Below are 27,504 nucleotides of genomic sequence, written 5' to 3'. Positions count from 1 at the left end.
CCATGGGAACGGCCCTAGAAAAGGTGAAAAGACAAAAAAAAAAAAGAAGTTCTGGCTTTCCCGTCTCTGTTTTTCTTCTCCTTTTCTCTTCGCTATGTAGTGTCAGTAGGATGCATTACTCTCCTCAGGATCCAGAATGCTGCCTGGGACCAAGAATAATAGTAGCAGTAATAATAATCAATAATTACTAATTCTAACAATAATAGCTGCTCTTATGGGCTGAGTGCTGACTAGTGCCAGGCAATCCTGTGTTAGTGATGGAAGAACCACCAGCTCTGACCTCAGACTCCTGGTGTTGAGCCATGCACTTGACTGAGCAAGTTACTGCTCTGTGCCCCGGCTTCCTCTCCTGTAGAATGGAATTCATAGCATTATCCTTCCTAGAGGGTGGTTTGAGGTTTACATGAGATGGTATGTGTTAAGAGGGCAGCTCAGAGCTCGCTTTCTGGCAAGCTGTGGGCACATGGTCATGCTGATTGCTATTAATTCCTTGAAGAACTTTGCCGTGGAGGTGGACGAGGACTTCAGGCTCAGAGAGGCTTGGTGGCTGCCTCGGGGTCACCTGTGCACGTGTTGCAGGGGGTGGGTGGGGGGAGGGTCGTGGGCAGCACGGGCTCTGGTCCAGCTCTGACTGCAGGGGCAGGGCCCACACGCTAAACCCTCACACGTCTCAACCAGTTATCTTGGGGAATGTTTTCTGCACAACAGGGAAGCTGCTCCGTGTGATCTTTTTTTATATCAGTTTATTTTTGACCCATTATCGCGGGCAAGAGACCATCCTTCAGTTTGTGGATTTTGTATTCGTCCCCTCTTGCTGCCGAATCAGGTTATCACAGATTAGGCACTTAAAATAATACGTAAAATACATATGACATGAAATGCATGTGTTATTTCACCTTCTGAAGGTCAGAAGTCTGACGTGGGTCTCATGGGGCTAAAATCAAGTTGTCCACAGTCTGAGTTCCTTCTGGAGGCTCTGGGCGAGAATCTGTCCTTTGCCTTTTCCAGCTTCTAAAGGCTGCCCGCGTTCTTGGCGGGTGGCTGCATCCTTCCAGCCTCTGCTTCCATTGTCACCTCCTCTGACTCTAACCGTCCTGCCTCCCTCCTAGAAGGACACCTGTGATTATCACCTGAATAATCCAGGATAATCTTTCCATCTCAAGATCCCCAACTTTATCACATCGGTAGAGTCTCCTTTTGCCATCTCGGGCTCCGTGGGGAGGACCGTGGCCTCTGTGTGCTGCTGTGTGGTGTCTGCCCCAGGGGGAGGTGGACTTCGTCCCAGCCCCAGCCCCTCCCCTGTGAGCCCCGGCCAAGCATTCCTTTCTTTGTGCCCCACGTTCTCCCTTCCTCATGTGAAAAATAAAGGCTTCAGCACCTGCTTTGCCAGTAAGAGCACAAGACGAAATAATGGCTGTAAAGTGCCTGGTCCTAATTGGCTCTCGGAAATGGGGACCATTATTCCCACGAATATCACTTTCAAATTATTATTAATGCTCCTGTAGCAACAAACAGAGCCCAGTGTCTTGGTAAAAACGAACAAAGGTCTTAGCATGTAAGTCAAGGGGGTCTCTGATAATGACCTGCAAAAAGCAAGCGGGGGGGGGGGGGAGAACCCGACTTGGTTCCAGCTCAGCAGAACTGGACAGGGCTGGGAACAAGAGGGTTATTCAGCGGACCAGATGATAGGTGTGGACCAGAAGGGGGACAGGGAGCTGAGATTAGCTTGTCCAACAGTATTTTACTGTCAAGGCTGCAGATGAAGGCAGTCTTTTGTAACAGCGTTTATATTAAAAAAGGCACAAGATATTTTACGGCCCCTATTGAGGCCCAGAGCTTAAATAGCAACCCTGTGTGATCCGTCTCTCCCAGGGTGTATGATGTTTCCAGGAGGAATTGGAATAAATCTTTCCCGGTGTCCATTTGAAAGTGGGAGGAACCACTGGGAACTTGCGAGGAACAGAGCAGAGCGAAAGGTAGGGACTCCCAGGCCCTCAGGACTGTCACAGAGTTTCAGACCCACGGCATGGCCACCTCGGGGACCGTGTTGCCGAGATGGGCAGCTGGAGGTTGGGCGGTAAACGGAGAGTGTGTGTTTCCCCAGGAGCCTCCCTTGTCTTCCACCCTCATCTGTGTCGTCCTGCCGACGGGCTGCGCTCCAACGTCCCCACGGTGGGGCTCGGGTGGTGGCTGTTCCGCTCCTGGAAGCCGCATCCCCAGAGATCGCTGTGTGGCTGGTCCCTTCGTGTCACATCTCAGATGAAGACTCACTGCCCCCAAGAGTTCTTCCGTCCTCCCATCACTCCTTGTTGTGTCGCCTTGTTTTGTCTTTGCAGCACTTCTCACCATCAGAAAGTAGCTCGCGGGTTTGTCTAGTGTCTCTCTCGCTGTCTCATCTCTAAGGGAGCAGGGACCTTGGCTGGCTGTCACCCAGAGCTGGGACATGCCCTCACACACAGAGGGCATTTATGATAATAACTGCGCTAACACGTGGCAGTTTGTGCCACATCCGGTTCTAAATTTCTTAGGTGCATTAATTCAGTTAATTCCTCTCAACTCCTCCATTTCATAGATGAGGAAACTTGAGACATGGTTTGATAAATGAAATGAGTCCAATTAGTAGACTAATTAGTAAGTCCAAAGACAGTAAGTCCAATTGATAGCCATATTCTAGGTATGACTAGAATAACTAATAATAACTAGAATAATTAATTTAGTAAGTATTATTTATTCTGCAGTCCTTCTGTGAAACAACACATCCCATTTCTTCATAACCGTCAAGGGTGACAGGGGCAGGAAAGAACAAGGTTTTTTATTTTTCTGCTGGATGGGAGATAGAGGCTGCATTTTACAGTTTCATAGAGTTGCAATGCATGTTAATTGGGCATCTATCCTGTGTTAGGCATTCTGCTACGTTTCATTTTATTTTATTTGTTTTATTTTGTTTTCTGGGATTCAATTTCCATAGTTGGGTGTATTTTATTTTATTATTTCATTTGCTTTATTTTATTCTATTTTATTTTTTACTTCATGGCTGTACCCACGGCCTATGGAACTTCCCGGGCCAGGGATTGATTTCAAGTCACAGCTATGACTTTCACCACAGAATATTTAACCCACTGCGCCAGGCCAGGGATTGATCCCACACCTTCGCAGCAACCCGAGCCACTGCAGGTGGATTCCTAACCCACTGTGTGACAGTGGGAACTCCAGGGTGCATTTTATTTTTTAAGTACACAAAGCAACCCTGAGAAGTACAGCATCGCCCCGTTTCATTCAGTTTGGGGAACAGAGATGGAGGGAGGTGCAACGCCTCTCTCGCACAGTCTCTGTTCTACTTTTATTTCTCCTGAGATTGTCCAGATAGAGGCTCTACCCCAGAGCAGAGTGCCTCTATTAGTGCTGGCCGAATCAATGAAGGGAGAAAGGACACCAGCCAACCTGGGAGGGTGGGTTTTTTCATCTTCCAGATGAGGACATTGACATGTAGGGAGATACAGGTCAAGGTCACCCCGCTGGTTAATGAGTCCCGATCCCATCCTAGACGTTTCCAGCTTCTGCCAGTGCAGCCTGCACAAGTGGGGTTCAGGACCCACAGCTCTCCTCTGCACTTTAGAGGCAAAGGGGGCAACAAGAGTACACACATACCTGGTGACCCCCTAGGAGGCCGCCCAGTCGGGACCAGAATCCCCCCAGGGGCACCGTGAGTCCCCTTTCAGTGGGGCTCTGGAGTCTGTGTTCAGCACTGGTCTCTCCCCCACGTGTGGCTCCGGGAAGAGGGGTTGGGACTAGAGGAAGCCTTGAAAACAAAGCCATCCTGCTTTGGGGCTTTCCTGGATGGTGAGGCCAGGCCTCCGTGGACAGGGAGTGGGATTCGGGGCTTGGCCAGAGTGTGGCAGCTGAGCCCCGGCTGCAGGGACAACCAGCTTAGACACCTGTCATAGAGCAAGCGGGCACCTTTCATCTCTTTTAGAATCTGCCCATGAATCATTCACAGCAGAGCAGGGAAAAAGGTAAAACAGAGCCTCGCCCTGAGCAAAACCTTAGCTTTCAGAGGAAGACCAGAATCTTGCCAACTCATTACAGTTTCCCGGCACCAGGGAGTTCTGTGTGGGATGAGAGGCCTTGCCCACAACCCCTCTGCTGTGTGTTGTGGTTGTGTTCTTATTGTTCACCTGTGGCCCCTCTTCCTCTGGGGTCAGTGTTGTCCGCTGACCGGCCCCTCATGTAATAAGGGTCTGCTTTCATGTGAGCGGCTTGAATCTGTCTAGCATTCATTGACTCATCGAGCATTGACTAGGCCCCTACTATGTGCCAGGTTTGTGCCAGGCAGGCGCTGGGGACACCACATTGCACAAGGCCACCTGATTCTTGTTCAAGGGGGATACCGTCTAGTTGATGGGACATGGGCAGTGCCAGAGAGATAAACGAGAAAATACCAGCTAGGACTAGAATGCAGTAAAGAAAGCAGAATCAGGTGATGGGATGGGGGTGGATCCTCACTATGGTGGACATTTAAGTTGAATGAGGGGGAGGAACCAGCCCTGGGGACATTTGGGGAAGTGTGAGGTAGAGCGCAGAGCAAGTGCAAAGGCCCTGCGGTGGAAGCAAGCTCAGCAGTTTGAAAAACCCAAAACAAAGACCGTGTGACTTGACGTCAGTGAATGTGGGGAGAGGGCGGGAAGTGTGGTCAGGTGGGCGGGCGGGGCCAATCCACGGACCCTGGCGAGGCCACAGAAATCAGGATGTTTTACCAGGAAACCCCACTGCTTGGGACTGCTGGGCAGACCGATGGGTGGGGCCTCCCGTGGTGTCCTCTTGTTAGGGGGTTGACTTGGGCTCATTGAGGCCATGGCTCGGCTCCCGCACCTGTCCCAGGTAGGATGGAAATGGAGATGCTCCAAGATTTCTGTGGATTTAGTCAAGTCCCTTGCCCTCCCTTCTCCTCTGGTACGTGCTTACCCTCGTTTTTAAATCTTCACCCCACTCCGACCTTTACTACACTCTGCTCCCTTATGTCCTTCAAGTGGAGAACAGCTGGGTCCGTGGGACCCACACGTCTGAGCAAAGCCCCCCATTCTCATGGAAGCAAGGACTGGAGATGTTTGGGGCAGACAAGGCTAAGCTCGAAACCCCTCCTGCCACCTCGTTGACTGTGTGGTCTTGGACAAGCCCCTTACCGTTTCTGAATTTCGGGAACAAGGGGGATGGATAAAAATGTCAACCTGGGAAGGTTGTAGTTAATGGAGAAAATAAATGAAAACATCTAGCGCGGAGGGGGCATGCTTAATCCGTCTCAAGGCCCTCTGCTCCAAGTCTTTGAGCAGCCAGTCTGGTGTGTGGGGCTTAGGAGCAAAAAAGGGACAGAGCATCTCTAGTCTCTCATCACTGCAGGAAAGTGAGCAGGCCTGAGCCCCGGGACTGTGTGCTTTGCCACTCAAATGAGAGTCCACATAAAAAGAGACCATCAATAAAAAAGGAATGAGGCACTGATTCCTGCTACGACACAGAGGAACCTCAAACACATGACGCTAAGAAGCCGGTCACAAAAGACCACATGTATGATTTCACTTCGTTTATGTGAAATGTCCAGAACAGGCAAGTCCACAGAGACAGAAAGTAGATTCGAAGTTGTGCGGGGCTTGGAGGGGAGGGGGCAGGGGAAGGTTGAGGTAACTGCTATTAGGATGGGGGTTTCTTTGGGGAGTAATAACTGTCTTCCAGAAATAGGTTATGGCGGTGGTTGCCCAGCTCTAAATATACTAAAAGCCACTGAACTCTACACTTTCACTGGGTGCATTTTGTGATGGAAAATGATACCAGTTAAAGCTGTTTTAAAAAGATGTGGTTTCGGTACTTTCAGGAATCATGCATAGTTTGAAAAGAAGACATGTCAAGTGTTAATGCAAAAATGCAAAAATTGGAGTTCCCGCTGTGGCCCAGTGGCATCAGCAGCATCTCTGCAGCGCCAGGACACAAGTTCGATCCCCGACCTGGCACTGTGGGTTAAAGGATCCAGTGTTGTCACAGCTGCGGTCTAGTTTGCAGCTGTGGCTCGGATCCAGTCCTGGCCTGGGAACTCCATATTCCCTGGGGAGCCAAAAAAGAAAAAAATGCAAAAACTATCCAAGGAGATGAGCTTCTAAGACTCACCTCTCTTCCCTCCTCACAGAGCATTAGGAGAAGAAATAAAAATTGAAATCAGTGAAGGACTCCTTGATTTTGTAAAGGTTCGATTTCCAGTCCTTTTCAGAGGAAGGCCCTAAGCGATTGCAGAAATGGAAATGATTCCTAATTCTACACTGAATTTCACTAGCATCAGTTGAGACATGCATGTTGAGAACCCATTGTGTGTCTGCCACTGTCCTAGATACTGAACCAGAGCTAGGCACTGTGGCCCTGAAAATACAGGCACCCTCCCGGAACAGTGTGGCTTAAGATACCATTGTGCAAAGTTGTCCAGGGAAACAGAAACACGTGCTTGTGTGTGTGTGTGGAAAGAGATCTGTTATAAGGAATTGGCTTGTGTGATTATGGAGGCTGACAGATTCCAAGATCTGCAAACGTGAAACCCAGGAGAGCCAAGATGTATCACTTTGAGCCCGAAGGCAGGAAAAAATTGGATGGTCTTTTCTGGGAGGGTTAGCCTTTTTGTTCTATTCCGGCCTTTAACTGATTGGATGAGGCCCACCCACATTGGGAAGGTCAATCCACTTTATTCAGGCTACTGATTCAAATGCTCATCTCATCCAGAAACACCCTTTACAGACACACCTAGAATAGCATTTGACTGAATGTGTGGGCACCCCATGGCCCAGTCAAGTTGACACATAAAATTAATCATCACACCACCCCAGTAAGACATCCCACTCACTCCAGAGTTTCTGGAAGAGTTGGGAAGTATTGCCTCCTATAGTCCTTGGTAATTCAAAGAGCACCCTTGTACACCAAAGGCCCTGATAAGCCCTGCAATGAAAAGAAACCCATTTCCTTTCATAAACCCACTGTTTCTCCATCCATGCAGTGTAGAAACACTCATACACACCCTTTCCTTTTAAGTTTCTTTTTGTTGGATTCTTTTTAAAAAGAAGCTGTTATATCAGATTATTTTGACATATGCTGAAATAATATAATGTGGGGTGGGGCCATACTGGAAGTGTACATATTGTACTGTCCTGGGAAGGGTGCGTTCCATCTGGGGCAAGAGTATCAGGCACACTTCTCAAAGGAGGTTTCACCTGAGCAGATGGTGAGGGATGAACAGGTGTACCTTGTACTGATTGAGATGATCTAGGCTGAAGTAGCAGCATCTGTAATATTCTATGGGCTTTTCCCTGCCTGAAGGAACCATAGCGGTGTTTGTTATGATTGTGTTTCAGTTCTGTCCTTGATAACAAGAAACTCCCACTGACCACCAGTCACAAGTGAGTCAGTGATTCCAGTAGACACCCACTTACCCCAGGGTTGATAACACCTGTGATGTTTGGCTCAAATCTTAGTACTGAAGTTTGCCATCTCTCTGGAGCTTGTCTTGTTTTTCTCCAAAGCGACATCAAGAAAGAGAGAAAGATAGACTAGAGTTAATAATGGTGGCCTCTCTATGGTCCAAAGATTTAACCTTAATGTGCTCTGATTTCTCACTGCATTAGGGAATGAAAGTTGACCTGTGGCCATAGATGCTCCATCCTAGTAGCAGCAGTATAATGTCGCAAAAGCACAGTGAACCAGGTTTTGGATCTGAACGCTGCTCCCAGCCCCACCTAGCCAGCTGCTAGAGTCACAGTAGTCACTGGGTACCCAGGCTGCACCAGCACCACCTGGCCAGTGCCTGGCTTGCTCTGTGCCTCTACCTTCCAATTGGTCTCATGGCGATATGCTACCTGCCTTCATGGACAGGTGTGAATCCACTCTTAAGGGTGTGCTGTGTATCTCAAAGGGCGGCTGATTTGGGGCAGGAAAGAAGCGCACGGGAGAGGGAGAAAAGTGGATCACGAGTGGAAGCAGGGATGGGGGTCACCTGGGGGTTAGCAGAGCCTCACTGAGAACAGCGGGGTTGCCACCTCCTGGGTCAAAGCAGAGCCCTACCCAGCGAAGGATGATTCAGAAGACAGGCAGGTCCAATACGGAGGCTTTGGCCAAGCTGAGAACCCACTCCACTCCCACCTCTCAAGAAAACAGAGATAACCTTTTGATACATATTAAAATCATCAATGTAGTCATTGCAGGGAAAGTCAGAAATGGGTTGGACTTATACTTCATGGTTTTACCCTATTTTTACTTCTAATCCCATGACAAGGGGCCCTGTGCTTTCATCAGGACTTAGGACTTCAAAAGGTCTAAATCCAGCTGTGGCTACACTGAGCAGTTTTCTTGTACCTGCCGAGAAACAGCTCAGTGGAGGCGGGTCAGTTGTTAAGAACATGTGGCCCACACTCATTTTCCCCAGGAAACAGTAGGATATTGTGAGAGTCTCCTCCTACCCACCAAGACCTTGTAACTTCAGTGGGATCCGTGTTTGATTTGCCAATAGCAGACTGTCATCCTCAAGGGAAGTTTTTTTAATTGTTCTTTGAATGTTTTTATTCGACATTGAATCGTGTTTATTGCTGTGCCCCTCAGCACATCGGTGGGTGGTTAGTAGAAGCTTAACAGCTATTTGTTGAATGAAGGAAGAAAGGAAGGAAAGAATGGATGAATGTGCGAGTGAATGCTTGCATGGACATCTGTGGGAACATTCGTTCCTATAGGATATTCGCCCCTGGATTCAGTTCCCTCGCACTGGTGTTTGTCAGCCATGGAACCCACGCCAGAGAGGCAGCCTGGAGTCCTACCAATCTGGTGGATTAGCAGAAGGGCAGAGAGGAGAAAGAATGTTCCCCTAATGGTTGGCCCTTGACCGTAAGTGCACACTGCTGGCCGAAGACCAGTCAGCAGTGGGAATGAAGGAGATGCAGCAGAAGCAGAAGGAGGGCAGGGCTGCAGCTCCCCAAGCTGATGGCATTATTGGCAAGAAAGAACTCTCTCTGTAAAACTGCCCAGACACGTGGGTGTGGCTCCTTTCCAACGGAGCCCTTCCTTCCTTTCTTTCTTGAAGGATTACGGAATAATAGGAATTGGTAGGAAATACAAATGCACAGATGGATGGGTGGAGAGAGGAGTGAGTGGGTGGATGGATGGATGGACAGATGGACATCAACATGGGACAATGTAAAGAGCGTTGAGATTGAATGGCAAAGCGGACAGCCTGCTCCCTCCCTGAGCCCAGTTCCATAATCTGTGAAGAGAATGATAAACCCTGCCCCCCTCTCGCTCTCCAAGGGCCATCAGAAAATTCAAAATAAAAGCCAGATACCTTCATTCAGTCACGGTGCTCTGCAGCTGCAAGGAATTACTATCTGGGAAACCTCTTCCCTTACAAAGACTGCCTGTCATCCCCCACTTTGCAAATATATTACTATTAAAGTCCAAGAGTAAGTCAAAATTTTAGTAAACTGTGTAGTCACTTTGAAATTCCTCCAACGAACTCTGCACGGATTTTTTTTTTTTCCCCTCCTCTCAGTTCCCAAGCCATTTTTCTTATGTTGGAGGTTGCCAAGATTTTATGGCTATTTGGTTATCTTATCCATGCAAATGATTAGTATTAATTTATGCTAAAATAAATCTGCAAAAATCTCATCTGTCTTATTGCTCTAAAAGTATTAGGTATAAGACCTAAAGAAATAATCCTAATATATGGCCTCTGAAAGAGCTGAGGTGTGATCTGCACGCTTTTTCTTTTCTTTTCTTTTTTTTCCGTTTGGCTGCAAGTCCTCTTTTCCATCCCTTGATATGTACATAGAAGCAAATTAGGTTGTTTGGGTTTTAAAAGAACTTATTTAATGACTCTTAATACATCTGTCTGTCTCAACTTACTTAGAGCTGTTTGGCACTGAGGAAAATTACGCTGCAATTTACATCGCCCAGTGGTAAATTCTGAATGCCCCTTTTCCATTTGTCAGCATTAATCATTAAGGCATAACCTGTTGAGGCAGGGACAAGGGTTTCAAACACTCTCTCTGTAAAACTGCCCAGACACGTGGGTGTGGCTCCTTTCCAACGGAGCCCTTCCTTCCTCAGCCTAGCCGAGCTCCATTTCATCTCGCAGGTGAACCCCTGCTTAGAGGACTCCGGTGATGGTTAAACACGAGAATGTACATGCAGCGCTTGGCATCTAGAAGCACTTGGTAAATGCTATTAGGTGGCACTGTTGTGGTGGTTGTGCTGATGAAGGTTTTGGTATGAGAGATCTGGCCTGTCCTTCCCTTTAGAGTAAGTCAGATCAAAATAACGCCCCCAGCACCACTGGTTCTGGGCCCCCCCGCTCTCTGTCTTTGTATTCCCTGGTATCCGAATCAATTTGCATCCTTCCTGTCCTGTTATCCTTTGGTGTTTTCTGATGGTTGCTGAAATTCATTCAAAACACAGCTACCTAGCGATTCCCTAGGGTTGACCTGACTTTGCCTAAAAGTTCCTAAAAGTCAGATGAACAGCAGCTCAACCTCTCTTGCCACATTCCAGGGCTTGGCTGACTGCCCCTAGGTGCCAGACTGCGGGACAGTCATTCTCTAAGAGGCACTCCTCTGCTTTTCCCAGCTTGCCCAGGTGCAGAAGACATGATAGCCCAGTAGCTGGTTGCTGATTGCTGTCATAAGGCAGAGGACACTTGATGCTGGTACCCACGAGGCTCACACAAATTCAGTTCCTGTGGTCACTCTCTACAGGTTCTTGATTTAGAGTTTTAGGTTCTGGACAAGGCTTGCAGTGGTGGAGATGGCTGTATCTTAAGGCTTTCTCTTGTGGATTTGCTCCCCTCAGTCTGTCTGTAAGGGTTGGTTTGAGACTTGTTTGTATAGGTCCCAACTTAGAAGGCCCATGGTCCTTCTCAGGCATGGAAGCTGCAAACCTCCAGTTCATGCAGCAGCCTCTCTGGGTGTGGCCAGCTGCTGGGAAGAGTTGTGATGGAGCTGAAGGTTTAGGAGTTACAATGGGAAGCCATCAGGGCCCATGCCAGTCACCAGCACTTCTGGGGCCATCATTTTCGCACCAACTGTTTTATGCCTTGTTGGCATCTCATTTGGGTGCTCAAGCCAATGGTTTTGAATGAATTCTCAAAAGCGCCTTGCACATGAGAGCTCCTAGGTAAATATATATAAATCAAAGCCAGCACAGCAGTAATCATGACCCATAATAATGGCTCCCATTTATTGGGCGCTTACTGTGTACCACACACCATGCTGGGTGCTTTACTCAGATTATCTCATTTCTTCCTCCAGTCACCCCATCAAGTTGATGCTGTGAGATGCCCATTTTATAGATGAAGAAGCTGAGTCCAAAGAGCTTAAAAAATGGCCCATAATCATGGCTAGAAAGCATGGGGCAAGGATTTGAGCCCCAGGTGTCTTTAGGCACCTTCTGGAAGTGGGCAGATGCTCGGGGGTGAGACGCGAGGATGGATGCCAAGATTCATTTAACTCAAAATTCCTTCTAAGAAAGTGGACTTTTCTGTCCAGAGCAATCTTATTCTAGATAGCACCCATGAAAAAATTTCTTCCCAACCTGAGATTTTAGCTTGAGAAATAACCCAGATGTCGTCTTCTGGTCCTCGAGCCGCTGTTATCATATCACAATCGCATTTGCTCCTGTTTAATGCTGTTGGGCAGGGGGTGGGGCTGTCGTTCTGTATTTCCTGCCCGCAGCCAGTGTGTGGAGGGGGTAGGTTCACACTTGTATCTGGCAACCGTGTGGTCAGGTTTTCTGTGCGTCACTTCTCAGCATGGCATCCGATGGGCTTATAATTCTCAGAAAACACTGAGGTGTGTGGTTATTGCTGTCAGTAAACCCCGAGTGTGCTTTAAGGCTGTTCCAGCAGAAGAGAACCTTGGGGACCCACGGCTCCCATCCTTCCACTTTGCAAATGAGATACAAGCCTTCAGGAGACCGATTCCACTGGATTTTTAACTGTGGATAGAACGTTTGCTGTTAGAAAAGCAGGTTCAGGAAGTTCCCTTGTGGTGCAGCAGCTTAAGGATCCAGCATTGCCACAGCTGTGGCACAGGTTGCAACTGTGGCATGGATTTGAGCCTTGGCCAGGGAACTTCCATGTGCCATGGGTGTAGCCAAAAAAAAAAAAAAGTATTAAAAAAGAAGAAGAAGAACAGGCTCAGAAAAATACCTGGAGATCTCATACTGTTCCTTGATGTGGCCCCAGCCAAACGTCCTTCCTACCCATCTGCAACCTCAGGGCTGTAAATCACCTGCTGCCTCCTACAGCAAACATGCTTCCCTCTTGCCAGAATCACGTTGGAAGCTTTTTCTATTGTCAAGGGCAGGGCAGTGACTGTCCTAGCCCATATCAAGGGGACCCTTGAGCCCTTCATTGGTGTGTTGTGTCCTGGTTAAGGCTGGGGCAAGACTCCCCCCCCCCACCCCCCGCTCCACCCCCCATCTAGGAAGCTAGCAAGAAGTGAGCCTGGTCCGTTCATTATTTCTTTAACAACATTTTCTGGAGCTCTATGATTATATGATGGATGGTACTAACTCTATTTGATGCTTCTCTGTGCTAGACACTGATAAGTGCTGTCTCATGTCCATCCCCATGACATCTCAAGGCTGGAGTGGGTTGAGGGGGGCACCTGGCCTTGAACATGGGGGAGAGGCTGTATCCCTGCCCCCGGCTCTGCGCCTGCATGGGCTTTCCCAGCTCCCTCTCCCGAGAAGATTTCCCTCTACGGTCATATCTTTACTATCCACCCTTCCCATGTCCCGTACACCACTTTCACAAAATGCTCCCATATATTTTTGATTTAATACCACTATGCAGAAAAATCACAGTTTAGGTCATAACTGGGTAGATTCCCTGTGGAAAGCTGCATGTGTCTGCATGAAGTTCTTGAGAGCATTTTAGATTTATGTAATAGCAATTATCTCCCCATTCAGAGGGGCTAAAACTCTTGGGACTCAAGTGAAGATTTAAATATAAATGATTCCCAGGGAGCCACAGGAAATCAGTTGAGCAGAGAAAGGATTGGAAAGAAAGAAAAAGCAAGATTGCTTTCATCAAAATAACATGCACCACAAATACGGTGAGAATCCGGTTAATAGCTTTCTATTCAAAGGGAGTTGGCAGGAGAGCATGCGGGAGAGGATGCGGGGTCTGTGAAAACTGAGATGTTCCCTTGCAGTCACATCTTCTGTGCACTCTAAGCATTGAGTCACTTCGTTTGTAGTTTTCTTTTCAATTAGCTAAAACCACTGTAACTTTTTTAAAAAAGTTATCTTCACTGTTGTTTTCTTCTTGGGTAGGAATAAAAACTGGCTGCTGAGTCCAGCTCATGTGAAAAATGGAAGCATTAAAATCAGCATTCAGGAGAACCTGACATAGTCTCTGTGAGGATGCAGGTTTGATCCCTGGCCTTGCTCAGTGGGTTAAGGATCCAGCATTGCTGCGAGCTGCAGTACAGGTCGCAAATCATTGCACATACCTCGGTATGCATATGCCAATCCAAATCCCCAGTCCACCCCACTCCCCCGCCACCAAATGTGTTTTTGGTCATTTCCATGAAAACTCTGGGCCTATGGTCAGGAGTCCAAGCCCCTGTTCTGACACTGTGGAGTCCATATGAGGTAGACTGTGCCTTCACCTAAGTCGCCAGCCAGGCATTCTACCTGCAATCATGTTTAATGCAATACAGTGAAGCCTGAATGTGGCAGAATGGGTGTGAGGTTCTTTGAACTCCTGGGATAAAAAGACGGAGATGTCACCAAAGCCTTCATCTCTGGGCGTCAGTCAGTCCTAGGGCAAGTGGGGAGTGATTAAAGCCAGTTAGAGTCTTCCTTTTGCCTCGGAACCTTCTCTGTACACTTAGTCAGAGTAACTTTCCGTTCTCAGCTTTGATGTGGGAATTAGAGTTCCCAGAACTGAGTCAGAGTCTGGCCCCCACGCTGCAGAAGTCAGGAGCTTCCACTCAGCTGAGAGGGTTCCCACCAGACCCTTAGCTGGGTGGGAAACAAAGCAGCCAGAGAAGGCTCTGGAAGTTGGTCCTTGAGTCACCTCTTGGAAAGTTGCCACAGCAAGGGGCATGGGGAGTTCTTTGGAGATAGATGAGCTGCCTTCAGATCCTGGCATTGTCATTCACCAGGAACTTGAGTAAGCAACAGGACTTCTTCGAACCTCAGCTTGCCTATCTGTAAAATGGACATGATACTGCCTGTCCATCTGGCTTGCCCTGAGGACTAGGTAGTGAAAGTTGCTAATGGTTAGTAAGTGCTTCTTTGGTGCCAGCGACTGCACCGAGGGCGACGTCTTGCCCTCTTCGAGATACCAGGAGGTGAAGGTACTGAACAAAGAGAGTTCCACATTTGTTCCGAGAAGTTAGGCAATATGGGTCCAGAATCAACATCCTTAATCATTAGGTGACATTGCCCTATTAAGAGAGAGAAAACCCATGAAAACAGAAGCACAGTCCTCAAAAACATGGGTGTGTCCATGTAGTTCCACTTTTTTTTTAACTGGAATATAGCTGACTTGCAATGTTGTTATTAGTTTCAAGTGTACAGCAAAATGAATCAGTTATACATACGTCCATTTTTTTTCCATATAGATTATTAAATAGACTATTGAGTAGATTTCCCTGGGCTATGCAGTAGGTACTTGTAATTATCTACTTCATATCCAGGAGTATGTATTTGTTATTCCCATCCTCCTGGTTTGTCCCTCCCTTTCTGTGGTTTTCTCTATGGTAGTTATAAGGTTGATAGAAATCGGTGAGTTAGCTTCTGTTTTCTTTTGTATCATTATTAGATTCCACATATAAGTGATATCATATGGTATTTGTCTTTGACTGACTTCACTTAGTATGATCATCTCTAGGTCCATCCGTGTGTCTGCAAATGGCATTATTTCATTTTTTCATGGCTGAGTAGTATTCCACTGTGTATATGTCCACTGTACATTGTTCCATATCGTTAATCCTCTGTTGATGGACATTAAGGTTGCTTCCTTGTCTTGGCTATAGTAAATTGTGCCCCAGTGAACACTGAAATGCATGCATCTTTTCGAATTATGGTTTTCTCCGGCTATATGCCCAGGAGTGGGATTGCTGGATCATATGGTAGTTCTAAATTTAGTTTTTTAAGGAACCTCCATACTATTCTCTGTAATGGTTACACCAATTCACACTCCTACAGACAGTATGGGAGGGTTCCCTTTTCTCCACACCCTCTTTAACATTTACTGTTCATCGACTTTTTTTTTTTTGTAGACTTTTTGATGATGGCCATTCTTATTATTTTAGCTTTTTTTAGGTTTTTATTTTTTCTATTACAGTGGATTGTCTGTCAATTTCTGCTGTACAGCAAAGTGACCTAGTCATACATATATACATATACATTCTTTTTTCTAACGTTATCCTCCATCACGGTCCTAATGATAGCCATTCTGACTGGTGTAAGGTGGTTGTAGTTCTGATTTGCATTCCTCTAATAATTAGTAGTTCCACTTCTTGAGCAAGCATTTCCTGAGCCCCTACCCTGCAAAGCCCTGGAGACAAAAAGAGACGAAGGCACCATCTCTGGCAGCAAGGAGGCAAGATTAAAGACACTTTAATCTTGCTTCTGAACTAGTGATAAGAAGGTTTCCTTGCTCTCAATTCCACCTCTCATGTGCTTTCACCTACTATTAAATCATTTTAAAAACGCTGTGCCCCCGGAGGGCTGAGCCAGAGTGAGGGAAGGCATCAATTATGCAGAAGCAGCCCTCAGGTGCCCTGTCACTGTTCTCCTTTCTTGTACATGTCCCTGTTGCCACATATGGAGGTGACTTGGATATTACACTTGGCTGTGTAGTCATGTTCCTGGACTGCCAGGAACAGCAGAACAGCCCTGGAGGAGCCGATGGGAAGAATGACATTAGTGGCGGCGTATCTGTACAGAGGACCTTATGTAAATAAAGGATGTGGGGACCGCCCTCCCATTTTGGCAGTGGTGCAGGGCTGAGACCGGGACACACAGGAAAGAAGTTTATTTTGCCTTTGCCAGAGCAGTCATTCCAAGTATTCGCAATACCTTCCACCCCTGGGGGACCTCTTAGTTTGTCAAATAACCATCTGCACCCCCTTTGCTGTGCAAAGGCCCCAGTTGGCAGGGCTCAGTGAACAGTTTCTAAACCTTCTGTCTGGCTTCCACCCACTCCACCTTTCTCTCTCTCTCTCTCTCCTTCCTTCCTTCCTTCCTTCCTTTCTTAGTTTGGGAAATTTTTGAAGATAAAGAAAAGCATAGCAGATAATATAATAAACATTGCTTTACTCACCATCCCACGTGAATGAATATAACCTTCTGGCGACTTTGCTTCAGCTCTTATAGATCTGCCGTATAATAAAAATAAAACATCATCAGTGTAGAACTCTCTTTTGAACCTCCTCTTCAGCCCCCCTCTTCTCAACCGTGTATTATGAATTTACTGTGTCAACTCCAGTCCACACGTTGATGCTTTAACTTCTGCCATGTGTGGCCACATACAGTATGTAGTGTAGGTTTTTGTGTGTCTGCCATTCGTATCAGAGCTGTCATCCTGAATGTATTCAGTTTGCCTCTTCCACTTAACCTTGGGTTTGAGGTCTAGCCCTATGGGTCTCTTCGTTTAATTGCTCTACGGCTTTCTGTCACAGGACTATGCCACATTTTATTTATCCATAGGGCACATGGGTTGCTTCCAGTTTTGTGTCATCACAAATAGCATTGGACATTCTCGTGCGTGTCCACGTCTGGATGCGCAAGTGCAAGAGTCTTGACTACAGTTTGTGTGTCAAGATGCCCACCAGCAGTGGGCGAGGGCTCCTGTTTCCCTGTATCCTCCCAGGCACTTGATTTGGCAGGTGGTTTGCATTTCTTACCAAACGAAAGACCTCTCTATTGAAAGAAAAAAAAATGTGAAATAAGAAAAAACAATGAGGAGCTGGCACCGAAGTGCCATCAGCCTGCTCACAAAAAGGAATGCTTTGTAAATTCTAGGACTCAGCAGCTTCCTTCTGTGGGAATCTTAGAGATTCTGGCTTCCAAAGCCTTTTCTCTTCTTCCTGGGACTTTTCAGCCTCTAGCGCACAGCTTTGCATATTGGCTTTAGCCGGGAGAAGGACAACTCCCTACCGCAGTTTCACCAGGTCTTGACTTTCTTCCTCTGGATTATTTGAAGACATCTGTGCTTCCTCTCCCACCTGCTGTCAGCACTTGGTCCAAGTCCCATTACCTGCCTCTCACCTGGACAGTTGCCCCTCAACCCCACTGGCCTCCTGGCTTCAACCCCCACCCCCATTCTAACACTTCTATTCATTTGATACAGTCATTTGTCAACCCATTTTTTTCATCCACCATTGACTGATACCCTGAAGTGCATCTCTGTAACTGCAGTTATGAGTTATGGTCCCCATTACCTCCTGGACCAAATCCAAATGCCTGAGCCTGGCCTTCAAGGCATTTCACCGTCGCAACTGCAGCCCCTCTCCCCAGCATCCTCTTCCCCTTCTCCACCCCAAGCAGCCCGTCGCCTTGCCCACAGTTCTCCAAACACTCCCGACAATGTCCCTGCTCCCTCTGACACAGTTCCTGGGCTCCACTTGTTAAACATTTTGCGGTTGCTTGAGACCCAGCTCAATCCCCGTCTGAGTCATCTTCCCAGGGCTCCAGGGCAGCGCTGATGTTCTCCCTCCTGTGTTCCCAGAGAGCTTTACCCATCCTGCCAGCTACTGTGCAAACTCTGCCAAAGAGAGTAGGCGCCATCCTCATTCTCTCATAGCCTCCGCGCTGAGGGCTGTGTCCAGCATACAGAAGGTGCTTCATTAAAACTTTGAATGAAACTCTCCCAGCTCCTTCACTGTTGCCCTTACCAGCTCAGCATAGGCATCACCACCACCCATCGGCCCATTATTTGCTAAGGAAGTTTTCTTTTTTTTGTCTTTTGTCCTTTTAGGGCTGCACCCATGGCATATGGAGGTTCCAGGCTAGGGGTCTAATTAGAGCTGCAGCCGCCGGCCTGTGCCACAGCCACAGCAACGCCAGGTCTGAGCCACATCTGCAACCTACACCACAGCTCACAGCAATGCTGGATCCTTAACCCACTGAGCAAGGCCAGGGATCAAACCTGAAACCTCATGGTTCCTAGTCTGTTTCCGCTGCGCCACGACAGGAACTCCTGTTAAAGAAGTTTTCTGTTGAGCAAATTTCTGGAGGCATGATTGAAGGTTTATTTAATCATACGAAAATTAATTAGTTTTTAAAGCGTTTAGCCGAGTGTGTGCCAGAGACTTTATTTTTCATCAGGAAATCTTATCTGAAGCAAGCGCTCTACTTGCAAACTCTTTTGAGTTTATTTTCTAAAGTAGTTCAACTGAACATTATCAAATATTGTCTTTAATTTGGATTTTGCTAATTAAGAGCAAGTGTTTCCTAGTCCTTAGGAAGTATGGAAGAGTCCTCCCTGGCTATCTGATCAACCTCTATAAGGCGCCGTAAATGACCAGGCTGCATTTTATAAGCTCCCTAGTTCCAGAACGACCAGCTGCTTTGGAATCCCCTGGAATGCTGGTTAAAATGCAGATTTCCAGGCCTCTCCCTAGGTGGAATGAATTGAATCTCGGGAGGGGGGGGGGGCCTGGAAATCAGTGTTTTAACAAGTTTTCCGTGTGATCTCAATGCACAGTGAGGTGGAGAACCGTGGATCCAGATCTGTGCTGTCTGATATGGTCGCCACTAGTCACGTGTAGTTACGGAGCTCTTGAGGGTCAGTCAGTCCAAAGGGAGAGGTGCCGTCCGTGTAAAATGCACACTGAATTTTCCTCAAAAAGGAAAATACCTCGTTAATGTTTGTCAAATATTGATGACCTGTTAAAACAATACTGTTTTGGATCTACTGAGTTAAATAAATTACTGATTTCACCTGGGTTTTTTTATTCTTTTAATGTGACTGCTAGAACACTCTAAATTATAAGTGTGGCTTGCGGCGTATTTCTATGGGATGGGGTGTATCTGGGTTATTAAGCCGCTGAGAACACAGTGCTTGTTTCCTGGTAAATATCAGGTAGTTGGTGCTCATGCAGTGTCTGTTGGGTGAATGAATGAATGAGTGAATGAATGAGGTTAATGTGATCAGTAACACATGGCTTCCTCTTACCTACTACGGGTCCTCGGGCCTCGGTTTTTTCATCTGTAAAATAAGCAGGGTAACCAGAGCCCCATTATCTGCTTCCTGTTCAATCTCTTCAGTGATTTGGAGAAAGGATTTTATTCCTCCACTTGCGGGGACTGCAAAGCATTGCTCCACGGGGGCAGGAATAATGGTGTCCCCAGCTCACCGAGGGGTGAGGTCAGAAGCCTCGTTGGGAACCCTCTCTGATTTCATCTTCTGTTGCAGTCCTTCCCAGATTTCCTCTTGTTTTCACGTAGAACCAGGAATAGTCCTGCTGCAGTGCCCATCTTTCTTACATCTGTCCCCACATAACTTCTGGAATTTGTTATTCATTCTTATCCCAATCACACATAATTTATGACTCAACTCTAGAAATAGCAGATTAAGTATCTGTGGGCTTTTTCCCCCTCCTACATTTGCTCTGAAAATGATGTATTCATGAGGCAATGGGGTGGTCAAAAGGGCAGTTTCCAAAGTCAGATCATCCGGGTTCAAATCCTCCCCGCTACATTTTACTAGGTATGGAACTTTGGGCAGGTTAATCCAATATCTCATTTTCCTCTTCTGTAAAATGGGGATGATGCTAATAATTAGCTCATTTAACATGGAGAGGGTTATATGAAAACAATGTATGCAAAGCAATTAGCGTGTCACCTGGCACTTGGTCATAAATTCTTATATGTAATTGATTATCATAATTCATATGTATATGATTATGGTGTTGATTGCATTTTCAAACCTTGGGAGCTCCTATTGTGGCTCAGTGGTAATGAACCCAACTGGTATCCATGAGGACACAGGTTTGCTTCCTGGGCTTGCCCGATAGGTTAGGGATCCAGCATTGCCATGAGCTGTGGTATAGGTCGCAGACACGATTTGGATCCCACATTGCTGTGGCTGTGATGTAGGCTGGCAGCTACAGCTCTGATATGAGATACAACCCCTGGCCTGGGAACCAAATGCCGCAGGGGTGTGGCCCTCAAAAAACAAACAAACAAACAAAAAAACCCTTAATTCCATACGCAGTCTAGGCCAGACATTATTAGGATATTACTCAAAGGGAAGTTTTTTGGTTTGTTTGTTTTAACCATTACAGCAGCTTTTAGGGAAGATGGCATAGTGAAAAGATGAAGGGTGTTAGCAGCCATAAGATTCCAAAAGGAAAACTCAGAGGAGCTGGCCAGGCAAAATATAATGCTAGCAGCAGCAGCAGCAACAATAATAATAATGCTAAATGCCTGCCGTAGTCTAACCCTATTACAAGTTCGTTTCACGCATGGCCTCATTTCATCTTTATAACTACTCCATCTGACACAGAAGGAGAAGCTGAGAAAGGCTGAGTCCAAGGTTAACCTACGACCAAGTGGCTGAGCTGAATCCAAACTCAAGTCTTTCTGCCCACAGATCCTCTGCTCCTTCTCCCACCTCCAGTTCTCGCAATTAAGGTGATGGGCTCATTCCTTCCCATGTGTCTGAAAAATCTTCCTTTCCTACAATAAGGCATGTTCCTCCCCAGCATTAGTGAAGACCAGGCAAAAACACATCACCAAGATTAAAACCTGAAGGCCCCCACTTTCTGTGAAGCACACCCCTCGGGACACTGTGGGTGGGCTGTCCTTCTAGGAGAGGGGTCTGATGAGGATTAAAGGAGGGGTGGAAGAGCAGGCTTCCTGGCTGAATGGAGCTCCCTGTCCTGCAGGAGTCTAGCAGAGGCTAAAGGTGCAGCCTTCAGGAATGTTCAGTCCTGAGAGACCAACAAGGTCCCTCCAGGTGAGACATGAGCATGCAAGTCAAGGAGGGAGCCGAGAATTAGACAGGGAGCCGGGACCTGGGCTGCCCTGGGGCCAGTCATCATGTTCATTTCCCATGGGGCTGGGCAGGGAGGATGAAGCCTGATGCCCACTTGGGTGCTGGGACATGGCGGGGGCACAGGGTGACCCTGGCCACAGACTCTGCCATGTCTCCCTCCCCCAGTCATGGGCTCCACTGTTTGTCTAGGCCAGCCTCTCCTGGGGCAGGGGCCAGGGTGGACTCAGCAGTACTCCTGGTAGCCAGGCTGGGCTAGGGAGGGCTCAGGTTCACGTGCTGTGCCAAGCATCTGGTCACATGGCCACCAAGATCCCCTTGGAGTCTAAAAGTCCATCTTGTATTCATTCGACAAGCAGGCTGAGAAATTCGTCTCTTCCATTTTCAGAGATCCTTGGAGTTTCTCCTTCTTGGGTAAGCCATGATAGCATCTCCTTAGCCCTGCCATTTACAAGTTGTCTGTGGCCCACTTCAGAGATGTCCTACTGCCAACACTTTCTAGGTGCTCAGTAAATAACTGCTACCGAGGAGTGAGTGCTCGGTCATCATTCTAGGCCATGCTCTCTGCTGTTGCACTGAATCCTCTCAGCAACCCTGTAAGAGTTCACAGTAGCCCGCATTTATAGAAGTGGAAACTGAGGCACAGAGAGGTTGAGCCCTTTGCCCAAAGTCACACAGCTAGCGAGGTCGGAATCCCAGGTGACCCCGAACTTGATCTCTGAACATAGACGAGAGGATGCAGACCTATGGGATGTTAGAGGATTGAGCTCGGGGTCTGCCGTTCGGAAGCTTCGAGAAGGGCTCAGGCTGCTCTTCATCCTAGGAGGGTGAACGACCTGCAGCCCCTGTGGCAGATCATCTCTCTCCCCTGCTCCCTCAGCACCTTCTCCAGTTCCTCCCTGCCCCCAGCAGTGTCTCAAAGCATATTGGAAACATTAACTGGTCCCCTGCTATTCGCCTTTGCTGGTGTTGGCTTAGATGGAGCGGTTTAGACAGCTCTCCAAGGACAGGCAGCGGGTCAGCGAGAGTCGATAATGGATTCCAGCAGATTGGACGTTGTTCAGATCTAATGCAAGCCTGGCATCCAAGTCCTTCTCGTGCTCTGGGGGCTGCTGGCCGATGCCCCGGGGAGGGGCCTGGGGCCCCGGGGCGGCCTGGGGGGCTCTGCAGACAGGGAGTCAGGACTGACCACCTGGCCGCTCGGGCACTCCCGGCCTCTTCCCTTGTCATCACGCCCCCCCCCCCCGCATGCCTGCCAGTTCTTGGGCTGGGACTGGACTGTCTCCTTGTCCCCTGCTGCATTCGCACAACAGTGCTGACCCATCATAGGTGCCCAGTAAGTTATCTGTTGAATGAAGCATCGGTAGTTCCTGTTCTGAGTAGGCTTTGGCTGACACATGGGCCCCCTGGACTGCAGTCTGGTCTCCCCATCTGCTTCTTGGATGTCTTTATTGGACACTGCAAATCCATCATGCAGGAAACTGTGGAAAGCCGCTCGGCTCACATCTCCCACTTCAGCACATGGGCCGCTGCCTCCCTCCAGCTGTTCAGGGCAGAATCCTTAGAGCCCACTGGACCCCCTCTTCTTCCATGCCATGTGTTCAGCTTCAAAATAAACCACGAACGGAACAGCGTCTCCCCACCCCCACGGCTGTTTCGTTCCTACAGTCTCACCTGGTTATATCCGTCTCCAAGCTTTGTCTGCAGAGAACATTCTAATGCTTCCGCCAGAGCTGTTCTGGATCCTAAGTCGCATCATGCCACTCCTGTATGCACACATCCACCTTCCTGCGCAGGTCCAGGTCCTCCCCGTGGCCTGTGAGGCCTGGCACCCACCACCCCATTACAGGCTCCCTGTGGTTCCTGGAAAATGCTGGGTACCCACCCGAGCGTTTTCATCCTGCTTCCGCAGATACGCTTGTCATCATTCACTTCCTCGCTTCCTTCAGGCCTCTGTTTTGATGCTTTGAGGCTTGAAGCGTTCACACTGGAAAAGCAATAACAACAGTGCCTAGCTCGATAGCTGTTACTTGTTGCTGCCTTCTTATAGTGGATCCTGGGTCCTAAGTCATAGCAGACACTCAGGTTGGTCCCTAGGTGACACGTCCAGGGCCTGGCCCAATGCCTGGCACCACGTGGGAACTCAAATGTTTGTTGAACTGAAAACACAGAGGTGAATAGAGTGAGGCAGCACACAGCCCGCCAGGTAGAGGCCGTGAGAGCTTAACAGTTGGAGGGAAGTGTCTGGAGCCCATCATTGCTGTGTCGCCTGAAGGCAAAATTTCCCACCTGCTCCCCTGCCCCACCTGCCTGGGGAAATACCCCTGCTTGGGTCACCTCCCTCGGGCCCAACCCTTACTTTCTGGCTCCAAGCTCAAAGACATCAAGAAAGCCAGGGTTGAGGTCTCCTGGCAGGAACTGAACTCCTGACCAGGCTTAAGCGGTGGCTGAGGCTGCGGGGAGAGGGAGCAGGTGACGGGAGGAAGGCTGCTTTCCCTGCAGAGATGACCCCTTTGTATAGGCTCAACCACCCTCACCTTGGGCACTCAGGTTCTGCCCAAACATTCTGGGAATCAAGCACTGCCCCTCCGGGAAGGGGGCAGGGGCTGGGACCATTGGCTTCCACTGTCACCTCTTCTGGCCTTTCCTTGCCCCGCCTCTCCGCTGGAAGCTTTGGCCCTGAAGAGTCTGAAGATATGGCCTGAGTCATTTGGTCTCTTTCCAGGGCCGACAAACCGTGTTAATCTGCTCTCTGTTCAGAGTAGCTCGTAATTTCAAACAGCTGCTGTCCCCAAGCAAAACCACTCTGTTGGTGTCCTGAACCCCAGTCTTCAGAGATCTCCCCTGGTTAATTTGACCTTGGCTGTTTGACCCTGAGGTGTGGCGGGAAATGCAAAGTTGTCGTGTCTGCCTCCCTGGGCCCCCTTGGCCCCTAGGACCACCTCCCGGTGACACACAGAGCTGTGCACCCAGCTTCGACCTCAGGGCGTTCGACGGCGGGGGGACGGGGTGTTCAGTGCATGAGTTTCAGCCTGTTTACGTTCCATGCGTCCCAATGCATGAAAACTGTCGGTGAATAAAACTATGCCCTGAAACATGCCTCCTATTCGGAGGGGATGACCCAGCTGTTTGTCAGACACGGGTCTCTGCTGCCAATTAACAACCCACCCTTCTCAGGCAAAACGGAGAGCAGCACTCTGCCGACGGAGCTTGCTTTGGGAGGGATCTCCGTCCAGGTCATCTGGTTTATGCAACACTCTTCTTTTGTAGGTGGAAGCCTGGTGCATTTGGAGTCGGGGGGCGGGGGGGGGGTGCCCAGGTTTCAGCTCCAAATCCATCACGTACTCCTTGCATTGACTTTGCCTCTCTGAGCCTTCACTTTATCATCTTTAAAATGGGAATGATAATACTCACCTTGCAGGATTCCTGTGAGCACCAGAGCTCAGCGCACAGTAGGCGCTCCATAAATGAGAGAGGTTATTCATTGGCTCATGCAACAGCTATTTATTAAGTGTCAGCTGTATACTAGCTGGGGAATAACAGTGACAGAGATCCCCGCCCTTGCAGAATTAACCTTCTGGATGGGGAGCCAGACGATAACCAGATAACAAGGAAAATAGGTCAGTCAGGAGAAGGGTGCTGGTTTAAACAGTGTAGGCAGGAAGGCTTGCTGAATAGATGGCATTTAAGTAAGACCCTAGAGCCCAGAGGGCACTGGCCATGCAGCGTTGCCGGCCCCAGAGGGAGGCTCGCCTGCTGTCTCTGCCGCTTTGGAGTGAGCTCTCCAGCATGTGGATCCTGAGCCCCATCGCCTGGCCTCTGCTCCTTCATTTCTGAGCCATTTTGACCAATCGACTCACCCTCCCCAAGATTGACTGTGTCTTCAGGGAGTTTGTCTTAATAACGGAATTAATCAGACCAAATGTTATTTTGAAATGTTCCAGGGGAAGAATGAATATGTGCCACTGTACAGCTGCCAAGTTCCAGTGTAGCGCACTTGAGGCACCACAGAGCTGAAAGGGGAGGAGAGCAGGGCTGGGAAGGGATGGACAGAACCACGGCCAGTATCTGAATCATAGCTAATTCCTAACCTTTGATGGCGGAGACTAGAGATACAATAGCGGACAGCCCTACTCCCCTGCCTCTTGCCATGGCCAGCTCCTTCTCATCACCTGGGTCACCCCCTCCAGGAAGTCCTCCCTGACCAGCCACTGAATGACCTTCTTAGAACTTATCACCCCCTGAAATTATCCTAAGTGCTTTGGGGTTTGTGGTTTATTTTTTTCCTTTAGAATGAAAGTGCCAGGAGGGCAGGAAACTTGTTTCCCAAGAACCTCGACAAGCAGTTGGTGCATAGTAACTGCTCTGTCTGTATTTGGTAGCTGGATGGATGAAATCACTTTATATAGAGCTAGGGGGTGGGGTCACTGGAGACCACTGTTTTCCGAACTGCAGGTCATGTCCCATTGGTGGGTCGTGACATCAGTTTAGCTGAGATCTTAAAAAATGGAAGAGAAAAGAATTTAAAATAGCACAGCATGTTACACATAGTAAGGGTAAGTATTATTTTAAGAACCGTATATACAAGTACATACGTCAACGCCATATATAGGGAATGACAGGCTTTATGTCTCACTGTGGAGTAGTCAGAAAAGTTTGCAACTCAATAGTGAATTCTAGGTTTTCTCAGGCTCGATCTTCAAAAGGCACATTCTTCCCTCCGAGACTGTAAACCTACTCACATCAAGTTTACATTCTGGGGCCCAAAGGAGAACTTTAAGAAAAGATTCCTTTGTTTCCTATTAACTGGAAAAAAAAAATGAATAGCTTTCTACTCCAGGGGGGACCCAGTCTCCTCAGACTCTCCTGACATGCCTGTGATTACTTATGCAGTGGCACACATGTATACACAATCACACAGATACACGCCCACCAGCACACAAGCGTACACCGACACATAGTCACACGCACCCAGACACACACACACATACAGACATAAACACACAGAAATACAAACACATACCTATACATACAAACACGTATACACTGTGACACAGGTATAGTATAGACACGAGCATTCATGAAAACTCAGACACAGAAACAACACAGACATGCTTGTGGACATGCGTGCGTGCGCGCACACACACACACACACTTATATCCACGCAGGAACATTCTTACTTCTTCCACTTGGTGCACAGTCTGCTCCCTCCACCATGGAGACTCCTGGGCCATCTTCAGATCTGCACCCAGGCAGGAGCGCCTGCAGAAGCCAGCCCGTCACTGACCAGCATCCTCCACTGGTTGAGCCACTCTCAGTCTGGCTTGAGAAGGATCAGCTTCTGCATCTTCCAGAAGGTTCTGGTATAAAGATCCCATGGGACCCGCATTGGGGTCCCCTGGGGTACCTTGAGGCACATCAGTTGGATAGATTGTCATTTTCACCTTTATAGTATGGTGGCCTCTGGCCATAGGGGAGGAGATGACAGAGTGGTCAAAGGGAACGAGAAACGTCACCAGGATGGCGTGGAGGTGGCGGCCGTGGTCCAAGGACAAGGCCCTTCCAACAGAGCATCCAGGATGGGGAGACACGGCACATCCCAGATAGTTTCTGTTTTACATTTTGCCTCCAGAGCCATACAACACAGCAGTTGTCAGTGACAAAGAGGCTGAAAAACAAAGGCAGGCATGACACATAACCAGAAAGCAGCAGAGTTGGTGTGCCATCTGGCACTGCCTCCTGGCCTCCCAGGCCAGCATCCACGTATGGAGAGCCCATGAGCCATGCTGCCCACAGACCCGCCATACCCCCCATGGGCCTCACGGCCTCCCCGTCTCCTCTGCTTCCCTCCACTATCAGCCAGCAAGTGAATGTTTATTGAGGCTCTGATATGGGCCAGGCGCCTTTAGGGACAGGAAAGTAAAGGAGACAGACAGGGCCCTCACAGAGCTCTGCATGTGGTGGAACAGAGGACGTTGCCCCAGTCCCGACACCCACTGACGGACAAGCTGGGAAGTTCATTCCTCTGCAGCTCAGGGCGGAGCCGGGGAGGGGAGTGAATCGGTTCAGATGAGGTGGTAAACCGGGGACATCTCATTGAATCCTTTCCCCATGTCTGGTCAGCATGTAGGGTTCTTTGATTTAGAAGCCAAGTCATAGAGAACCATATACTGTCTGATTCCCTCTCTAGGAAATGCCCAGAATAGGCAAATCCATAGAGACAGAAACTAGAGCAGCGGTTGCTTAGGGCTGGGGGGCAGGGGACGGGGGCAGTGTTTGCCAAGGAGAGTGCTGATAGGGATGGGGTTTCTTTTGGAGGTGATGAAAAAGCCCTAAAATGAATTGCAATGGTCCAACGCTGTGAGTATTGAAAGCCATTGAACAGGGCACTTTAAATTGTAGGGCGTGAGAATTTTATCTCAAAAAAGTGGGTTTCAAATTTTTCCTTTAAAGTCGAGCCCTCTTCCCCTCCACTCCCTTA

At 48.4% G+C, this 27,504-nt stretch overlaps 1 protein-coding gene across 2 annotated transcripts in view; it reads left to right on the top strand.

Moving 5' to 3' along the window:
* The window catches only part of CHST11 (carbohydrate sulfotransferase 11), a 275,589-nt gene that overhangs the window by 197,545 nt on the left and 50,540 nt on the right, over positions 1 to 27,504 (top strand). The window lies entirely within an intron of this gene.

Source organism: Phacochoerus africanus, chromosome 7 (assembly GCF_016906955.1).
Source record: "Phacochoerus africanus isolate WHEZ1 chromosome 7, ROS_Pafr_v1, whole genome shotgun sequence".
NCBI lineage: Eukaryota > Metazoa > Chordata > Mammalia > Artiodactyla > Suidae > Phacochoerus > Phacochoerus africanus.
Note: the sequence above shows the minus strand (reverse complement) of the source record. Positions and strands in the feature narration are given on the sequence as shown.